Below are 10,647 nucleotides of genomic sequence, written 5' to 3'. Positions count from 1 at the left end.
TTGCAGATATATTAAGGTCCTCCTTATAGATGCTTCTGCCCTCATTGAATTCAATGAGAATCTCTCTCATCCTAGACCCCTCTCCTGCTCCATTAGGTAAGGTTGCCCTCTTTCCACAACCCTCTTTATTATTGCCTCTAAGTCCTAGTTTTACCTGCTCAGAGATAGTACATTGTCTCCTAAGATCCAAGGCATTACCCTTCTTGAAAATTCTAAGCTTCTTAATATCCAATTTGCTAATGACACAATGATCTTTCTTGAACTTACCCATCATAATATTCAAAACCTCACCCAAAAACTTGATTTATTTGAAAAGGCTTCTAGTGCCCGTATCTCTACCTCTAAATTGATTCTCCTCAGTTGGGATGAGATCCCCCTGGATTGGCTTCAACACACTGGTTTCTCTTGAGGTGTCCCCAATAAAATTGTTTGATATTTGGGTATCCCGTTCTCTATTTCCCCCTCTCTCAAAGATATGTGGCTTTGTATTAAGGAAAGGATTAGTAAGAAGCGTACTAAATGAAATAATAGAGTGGAGTAAAAGTACAAAGTTATGTCACATTTCTGCCTAACTTATCAGAACAACTAAATTTGAGTATTTCTATTTAAATATCAACTTTTTTCAAACATATGATCTTGATAAATTTATTCTAGCTGAGTTATATATGGTCTCACACTTTTCCAATTGGAAATGTCTATTAAATGCATGTTTTATATTAGTTAGTATCTAATTTCTAAAGAAATACAATTATTTCAAAAGAATGATGTTTCAATAACTCTTATAATTTTTTATGATGTTTTTTTAATAGCATATAAACACCATTTTATAGAGCTCAAAGTCTAGAATATTCACATATAAAGTTCACAGTGTTTTAATTAGATATAGTATTTTGTAATTAAAAAATTCTACAAGTATGTATTTTAACACTCGGGAAGATGTTATTTTTTAGAAAGAAAAAATATTAAATTAAATATTTTTTTTAAAAAAATTATATGACATTCTAGAGGATAGAGTCCTCTTTCACAATCTATAGGTTTTCTTTTGGTTGGAGTAGAATTATTTTGATAAATGTGTTGGGAGATGAAAACTATCAATTTGAATAAGTTGAAGTTTGAATCATTATAAAAGAGAAAATATAGGTCTAAAGCCAAATTTTATTTTTGATTGTTCTAGCTACATATCTTACCTATAACATAATATGAGATCAAAGGGAAATAAGTTTATTTCCATGTAGTTTTTTGGTGGGAACTAAACCTTTGATTTCTAGCATTTTTCAACAACTAAAAAGTTATCATTAAAAATAAGAAAATATATAATTTTTTATTCCAAATAATTATTAAAAATTATAATCCTAAACTTCATCCATTTCCACACATTTCATTAGTTTATTCATTTTCAAAATTTAAATAATAATACCACTTTTATGTCATTGAAGGTGAACAATTATACTTTTACTAGCCTTTTCCTTTGTAAAAGGGTGACACAGGTTTGCACTTTTACCCAGTGCTTTCTCTTGCTGTAGGATCCAAGTTTGTCAAAAGATACTTTCATCATACAACATCTATTACTCATTCGTTTGGATGTTTAGCAATTATTAGATCTATGAAATCCAAAAGACTATTAGGAACTCTTTGTGGTCTAATGAAAAAGGTAAAAGGAAAACTCATGCCATTAGATGGAGCTGGTGTCATATTGATAAGTCTCTTGGCAACTTGGGTTTGAAGGATCTTAAATTACAAGGGATCTCCCTTGTTGCTAAGTGGATTTTCTAGGCCCTTGATGGTCACAAACCTTGGAAAGTGCTTGTTAGAAATAATATCCAAGCTGGTGTTCCTAAACATACTAAATCTTGGAAAAATCTCCCATTTAGTGATCTTGTTGCTAGTTCCTTTCTTGTTTCTATTCAGGGTACTTTAGTTTTCAAATCCATTTGGAGAGCTTGGGAACATGTCCATGGCCATATATATAACTCTAGGTTTGAAAACTGCAATTCCCTACATGGTGAACATTCTATCCAGTGGAACCTCCAACATAATGGTAAACCCCTTGCTTTGACCCAAGGATGTTCTACTAGATACTGGCATAATAAATTAATTAAATGTTTTATGGATATTATGGTCAATGGTAACCTTATTAGCTAGCCTACTCTTGTTAATAATTTTGATCTTCTACTACCTATAAAAGAACTTATAACATTATTAAAGATGCTTGTTCTCTCCTTAATTTTCCTTGCAACATTCATGTGGACTCCCACAGATTTCTCTTTTTCCATTAGTTTGATGGATCCCTCCTCCCTCAAGTCAAGGCTAAAGACATTTATTTGGTTTGTAATAAGGACTCCTCGATCCTAAATCACCTTAACTCCACTTGGTTTGTCAATATTAACCCCTCCAACTGGGAAAAAATCTTGAGTAAAATTTGGAAATCTCCAATCACCCCCAAGGTTAAATGCTTCAGATGGTAGCTCATGCTAGATAGGCTGCCAACTGAGACTCAACATGGTGGACCTCCTATTTGTCTTGTTTGTAACATGCCTAAAAGTGTATGGCATATTTTCTTTGACTATTCTTTTCCCCAAGATATTTGGCATTTATTTGGAATCTCCCTGACTAATCATGCTTTTCCTTTTGATATCATTACTGTCTCTATTCTTGGTCTCAAAAAAGATGCAAACCCTTTTCTAGCATATTCTATCTTCTTACATTCTTTGGTTTATTTGAAAATTTAGAAATGAGGATATCTTTCAAAATATCGGTAGGGCTCTTACTAGATTTCATAGTAAACTTACACATTTTAAAATCATTTCTTGGTGTACTGTGTGATGAGGCTTGAGAGGGAGATGCTGAAAATATTTCTTCACAATGGCCATGCCACTATGTTCATCTATGAAATGAAGAATGGTTATTAATGGGCCACTATTGTGGATGATCAGGTTGCATTTGATGATGCTCTCAAAAGGTTGATTTAAGAAATTAGGGATACTAGAGGACCCTATTTTGACAAGCTAGAGTTATTTGCTCATGTCCTTGATATGAAGAAAGTTGTTTGGATGGAAGGTGACTAAGGTTGGATAGCATAGGTTGAAGATTTTAGTGATATTTTGCACTTATTTTCTATGGCTCCCTTTTGGGCGCTTCTCTCTCAACATTTGTTGTATCTTCTTTTGATCTAGTCCTATTTTGTATCTACTTCTTATGATGTAAACTTACTGGATTAAGGCCCTGCCTCCCCTCCCATTTTTGTACCTATATTTTTGATCAATTGATATATAATATTTTTAAAAAAAAAAAATCTTAAAAACTATTGTATAAATACCAGCAGAATTTCCTTGTCATCCACATTTTCAAACATTTCTATGAATCAAGGTTTGCAAATTCTTGAATTCAAGAAAAAGAAATTACTACAATATTTTTTTTGTTGTGTAAGAAAGATGTTGTTAAAAGAGGAGAGTGAAACCTAGACATGCCAGGATTTGATCGAGCATTCTTCTCTTGGTAAATTGACTCTCATCTTACTACTATTACTTAATTGAAAACAAGTCGAACTATTTAGGATTGACGTATAGACAACCAATCAGGGTAATGTTATTCAGATTAGTATCCTTGCCTAGATTTCTAAGCAAGTTGGCCTTTATGTTGATAATTTGGAGGTTTGGTAATTTAGAGCCAAATTTAGTGCACACCCAGAATACTAGTCCTGCAACATCTCTTGACTGAAAATTAATTTTATCTACTAGACCATGTATATGTTGGCTTCATGCTAAATATAGAACACTCACACATACTTTGAGAAACTTCCATATGTAGTCACCTTCTTCATTTCTAGGTTTTCTCTATGCATTTGACCAAGGAGTTTAGAGCTTTTCTTCCCTTAACCTCCCCAACATATCCAACAATTGTAACATTTTAGGACACATTGTTTCATTCAGGCATTCCTTTGAAAATAGTTTGCAAGCATCCATTGCATTAACTCATTTCCATTATCAAGTGATCATGATCTTCTATGAAGAGACTGTTGAAATATTAATTGCATAAAGTCGTTTGCCCCTGGAGCCAAACGCCCACCTACCACTTCTAAATGTTCAGAAAATTTATTATGGGTAGGTGAGTTTTCAAAATTGGAAATGAGAGGGAAATATTTTTCGCAGAAGACAAAAGGAATGATCTGTATTCATTCAACTAGCCAGTTGAGCAGATTAGAAGTTGCAGAGAAGGAAGTTTGTGTCATGCCTCCAGTTGCACGTGTTTCCTCCATTGTTGTTCTGTAAGTTGCTATTGTTATTTTGACTTGTTTAAGTAGTGATTGCTCCAAGTGTTATTGTATGCAGCCATTAGAGCTGCAAGTTTAAAGTTTTATGTTCTTTATTAGTTTGAAGTTTTAAGGTTATTTTAAGGTTTTTTCTAGTTGAAGCTGAATCCTCCTAGACTTTTAATGGTTTTTTTCAAAGTTGAATAGCAAGCAAGCAAGCATACTTGAATCTATTATTCTTCCTCTATTTATTGTATTTAAGAAGTTCATTGTTGAAATCTTCTCGCTCCGGCTCTCTATTTTTTGGTGGTGGAAACATTCAAGTGAAAATATGGTATTTGTCTAAGTTATAATTTTTCTAGTTTAAGCTGAGCTTACTCGGCATCCATTTGAGTCGAGTTTCCCTTTGAGTGCCAAGTTCACTTGGCATCTTCTTGTGCCGAGCTAGCTTAGCACCTTCTCCTGTCACTTGGCATCTATTTTTGCCAAGCAAAATTGCCACTTGGCACCTTCATGTGCCGAGCAAAATTGGCACTCGACAATAGTTAGTGCCGAGCAAAATTATTAAAGTTGTGATTTAATATTTCACAGACAATCTCCATGGCTTATCAAATGGTTAGCATGCATCATCCAATCTTTTGTAGTTGGCATTTTATCAAATATTTGGCATGTAACATCTAATCTTCTCTTATCAAGCATGTCAACCATATAATTTTCTAGAACAATTCTGTAGTACTATATTGGTTTTATCACATTATTTCATCTTTTCTCATCTTGATGATAGATCAAGAGTGTGATTCAAAACATTGACTTAAAAATTTGTATACAATCACATATCTCTTTTGAAAATCATGTAAATTGTGTTTGTGTGAGTCTATTTGAACGTCGTGACCCACACAGTTTTTCTCTACAAATCTCTGCATCTGGAATCCTCTTCTTGGACCCACTGCACGATTTCACCCATTCTCACCTTCTTATTTTTCTATTTAATTATATTTATTAAATCATATTATTTTTAAATCTTCATACAAAAATATTTTATAAAATAAAATATTGAAAGAAATTATTAAATAAAAAAAATAAAAGAAATATTTTAAAGTTATATCCAAATTTTAGCATCTCAATATATAAATTTAAAATTTAAGTTATTTTTTAAAAAATTATAATATTTGTTAATATTATATAAAAAAATCACATGAAAAGTGAAAATTATTTAAAAGTGAATCTGTAGTTTTTGGCAAAATTATTCTACAAGAGGTTGCCTCTTATTTTCATTGTATTTTTTAGTTTTGGTTAAACATTAGCACAATTGTGCAAGAACCGTGGAAAGGACATCGTCCTAATATGTGGTCAGGGCATTCTGACGGGACAAAAGGCATCAACTATCCAGTCTTGAATTTAGTTTGGGTTTGATGCCACCTCATGTCATGCCATAGTTAAAGTGTCAACACTTGTTTTCATCTGCACAAGTTAAATCATCAAATCGATCTACACAGATTTCATTAATATCTCAACTTAATGTGTTTTTTGGCATTGGCAAATAGTTAGTATTGAAATATTTTAAACAGGTAAATGGCATTATTGGTGTTGGTATTGAAATATTATGTTCAAGGGTAAATTCTTCTTCAAAATGAAAATCAAATATTTCAATACCAATACAAAGAATTTAAAAAAAAATTATTTAACTATAATATTTTAAATAAATAAATATAAAAATTATCAAATTCTTTTTATTATTAGATTTTTAAATACTTATACTTTAGTATTAAACAATTTATTCTATAAACTAGAGATATTAAATTGAAAAATACTACTTATAATTTTTTTTAAATATTTAGACATTGTTATATTAAAAAGGAATTATTATATTATCTATAGTAATTGTTACACTAAATAAGAATGGTAAACGAAAATGTAGATAATTTTCATATAGATAGAAATTTAGTCTTCAAGTATTATATATACTTGTTAGTTTAAACTAAGGTATAACTTAAATACAAATAGTACATTGAAATAATGTTGATTTTTTTACTTCTTATAATTGAATTGAATTCAAAGTATATTTCTTACAAAAACTCAACCATATGCAAGTTAATGAAAATTGATTTGATATTAAAATAAAAATGATATGTTATATATTGATTATTAATGCAATCATGATACAAATATCACATGTCAATTAGAAAGTCGTGGTAATCATAAAATATTTACCTAAAAATGATATGTTATACACTAGTAATAATCTTAATCATAATTTAAATTTTCAATGACCTAAATATAATGGTTCGATTATTTCTTTAAAAAAAGCAAGGTCACAAAATAATGAGATGGAAATTTCCACAAATATAATGGTGCCTAAATAAAAATTACAATATATAGTTGATGTTTATTGATCCAGGGGGATATTTTCATCAAAATTGAAGTATCTCCAAAACTCCAATAATCGACATCAAGTTAAAGTTCTCAAAATTCTAAATCCAATGCAATTTGAATGGACAAAAATGAAGTCTGTATGCAAAAGTTATGGCTGGTCAAACTTTGGTCAAACCAAGTACAGAGGTTGCCAAAAGGTGAAAAATAATCATCTCCAAAGTGGTCAACAATGGATTTCAAAGCAAAGATCTCGTCAAGAGCTTTCCAGTGGTGTTCATTTCATCAAAATCGGAGTCCGTATGTGAAAGATATAATAGTTTGAATTTGTTGAGAAAAAAAGGACCCTGATGATATTAGCATGACATCATCATGCTAATGTGATAGCTAGAAGATGGCTGGAAAAAACATTTTAAAAAAAAAAAAGGAGAGAATGTCCAAGTGCTAAGAGTAAGGGAGATTTTTGAAGTGCTCATTTTTGTACTTTGAAATAGCGTGATGCTGTTGTACTTCAAAGGAGTGACTTTGTAAACATTTGTACCTAATTTTTGGAGACAATTGGATCGGTCCCCCTATTGGAGCAGGACCTCGAGATGTAGTCCATACGGATGAACTCCGAGATCAAATTGTTTGCATCTTCTTTCTCTCAATTTCTCTTTTATCAACTTAATCTTATTGTTCTCTTATTTCATTTACATTGATTTAATTCATTAAAGGTTTTTAATTAATTCTATGTAAGTAGTTAGCATTCCTCTGTAATAGTCCTAGATCCTAATCAGATCAAATTTGGTATCAGAGATTTTGTTGGACTAGTATTGCAGGTTTGAATGTTAAAAAGATCTAGGTTGAATCAAGACAAAGGTGATCTTGAAGAATATAATCCTGAGATCAAAAAATGAAGAGTTAATCCACTGTCCCAAATGGAAGATAAAGGTGGTGGACAAGGTTTAGAAGATCGAAGTATCCAGAAGACTCTTCAGAATTTGCAGACAATGGTAGAAGTTTTGGTATAAAAAAGAGAAGAGAAGATGTGAAGACGTGCAGCTCGAAAGGACAAAGGGAAAAAGAAAGGTGTTGATCATGATCCACCAAAGACACCTCCATCTTCTCCTTCTTCTCCCTCTTCTCCTTCTCCCCCCTCTTCTCCTTCGTCTACCCATTCTGAGTCTTCTAATATTTTTAAGGGTGGACATACTCCTCGAATCAAGTTGGATGTAAAGTTTGACTTGCCAAAATATTGTGGGGAGTTAAATGCTGAAAAACTAGATGACTAGATTCAACAAGTAGAAGTCTACTATAGAGTTCAAAACCTTGGAGATGATGTTGACAGAATTTAGTTAGCTACTCTTCGATTAGGTGGTGTAGCCTTAACTTGATGGGAGAGTAGGTCTCAAGATGAAACTTCACAGCATGGTAAGTTTAATTTGTCTTGGTCAGAATTTGTTACTGCCTTAAAGAAGCAATTCTACCCCCTAGGCCATATGCAGCAGTTAACGATGAACTGGCAACATTTTAGGCAAGGGAAAGGTCAGTATGTCCAGGATTACACCCATGAATTTTGTAAAAAGGCTATTTCATTAAATTTTGCATTATATACCCAGGATACTTTACTCAAGTATATAGGTGGTCTTCATTCTTACCTAAGGCATTCTATTCTCATCCTAAATCCTTGTAATTTGGATGAAGTATATGTCCAAGAAACACATTAAGAATCAAGGGGTAAGGGTACTTTCATTGATAAGTTTGATAAAAAACCATCTAAGTCTGAGGAAAAGTCCAAAGGCAAAGGAAAGGGTAAAAAGATAGCAACAGTAAAGAAAGAGGTGAGAAACCCACATGCTCACATTGCAAGAAAGAAGGGCATGATGATTCTAAGTGTTGGAAGTTGCATCCTAAAAAGAGGCCGAAGTGATTTGGTGGAAACAAAGGCAAACAAAAGACTGCTGCTATAACTCAACAAGATCTTGGATCTGACTCCGAAGATGAGACAATGATTGTTGCTATCAAGATTCAAGGTAAAGGAAAAGATATATCTCTTTCATCAGCTACAAGTTCTTCTAGCATAAGTGCAAGTACAAGTAAAGAATCTACTCCTAAGAATGATAAGCAAAGGAATGAATTATTTCACATTCGAGTTGTTAATAAGCATACTAAGGTTGATACACTATTTGACATGGGTTCTCAAGTTAATTTGATATCTAAAGAAGTTGTTAAAAAGCTTAATTTGACTACAACACCTCATCCAAAACCATATCCTCTTGGATGGGTTTGTGATGATACACAATTACAAGTAACTAAATAATGCAAGTTAAGATTTTCTATCACTGCAAACTTTGTGGATGAGGTAGAAGCTGATGTAGTCACTTTAGATATTTGTGGTCTTGTAACTTGGGAGTCCCTATTTTTATGATGGACAGGCTATCTTCTATAGGGGGGAAAATAAGTATCATTTGTTCAAAGACAATATTGAATACATTGTATGGGCACATAAGGTTAAGACTAATCTGGCATTAGTCAATGCTAGTCAACTCTAGTAAGAACTTTGTGTTAATGCTTGTAAAAGCCAAAGAAGATGAAACATCTAAGGCATTTAAGGGATGTGATCCGAAACATAAAGTTGAATTGGTCAAAGTTGTTTCCACCTACGATGACTTTTTTTAGGAACCGAAAGGATTGCCTCCTAAGAGAGAGATACAACATGAGATTCAGTTGTAGCAAGATGCGCCACTTCCTAATATCAACATGTACCACTTATCAGTCTTGCAGAATGAAGAAATCAAGAAGCAAGTTCAAGAGCTAGTCGAGAAAGGAGTTATTCATCCTAGTACTTCTCCTTGTGGTTCTTCTATTGTGTTGGTTCCAAAGAAATATGGGACTTGAAGAATGAGTATTGACTACAGGGCTCTAAACAAGATAATGGTAAAGAACAGGTACCCTCTTCCTAGAATTGATGATTTACTTGATCAGTTGAAACATGCAATTTATTTCACTAAGCTAGACTTACGTAGTGGATATCATCAAATAAGAATTGCAGAAAGTGATATTTGGAAAATTGCTTTTAAGACAAAATAGGGACTTTATGAGTGGTTGGTTATGCCATTCGAGCTTTATAATGCACTAGCTACGTTCATGAGAATCATGAATGATGTCTTTCATCCCTTTATTGATGATTTTGTTATAATCTATTTAGATGATATTCTTGTATTTAGTAAGTCTTGGGATGATCATGTAATTCATGTAAAGAAAGTACCTCATGTACTAAGAAAAAAAAAACTCTATGTAAAGATGTCAAAATGTGAATTTGCAAAGACATCCTTAGTGTACTTAGGCTATGTCGTAGGGAATGGTCAATTGAAAGTAGACCCTATGAAGGTCGAATGTATTGTAAAATGGCCTAAGCCAAGTACAGTTATAGAAGTAGGTGCAGTTCAATACTGGAGGAAGTTCATTGCAAACTTCTCTTTTATTGCATCACCATTACATGCATCGACCAGTACCAAGGCAACTTTTTAGTGGGGAGGTCCACAACAAAAGGCTTTTGACACTTTAAAGGAAAAGTTGAGCATTGTACCAATTTTAGCTCTACCTAATTTACATCAACCATTTGAGATTGAGACAGTTGTGAGCAAGTTTTCCATGGGAGCTATACTCATACAAGGAGGTAAACTAGTCTACTAGCACTCTGAAACTTTTTCAGTAGCAGTAAGTAACTATCCTACGTATGATAAAGAACTTTATGCTTTAGTTCAGAGTGTCAAAAAATGGAAACACTACTTAATGGGAAAGGAAACTGTAATCCACACTGATCACCAACCACTGCAATATTTGCACTCACAATCTAAGTTACAACAAAGTAGGCATTTTAAATGGATGGGTTTTCTACAACAGTTTCATTTGGTAATTAAGTATAAGAAGGGTTCCCATAACAAAGTAGCAGATATGCTCTCTAGACCTCCTGTTCAGAATGCTTTGATAATCCTTCAAAATAGTTCTATGGTTCATGAAAGTTTTCAGGAACAATATGCTAA

Source organism: Cupressus sempervirens, chromosome 1 (assembly GCF_028749045.1).
Source record: "Cupressus sempervirens isolate cs-2001-9-10 chromosome 1, ASM2874904v1, whole genome shotgun sequence".
In the NCBI taxonomy this organism is placed as follows: Eukaryota; Viridiplantae; Streptophyta; class Pinopsida; order Cupressales; family Cupressaceae; genus Cupressus; species Cupressus sempervirens.
Note: the sequence above shows the minus strand (reverse complement) of the source record.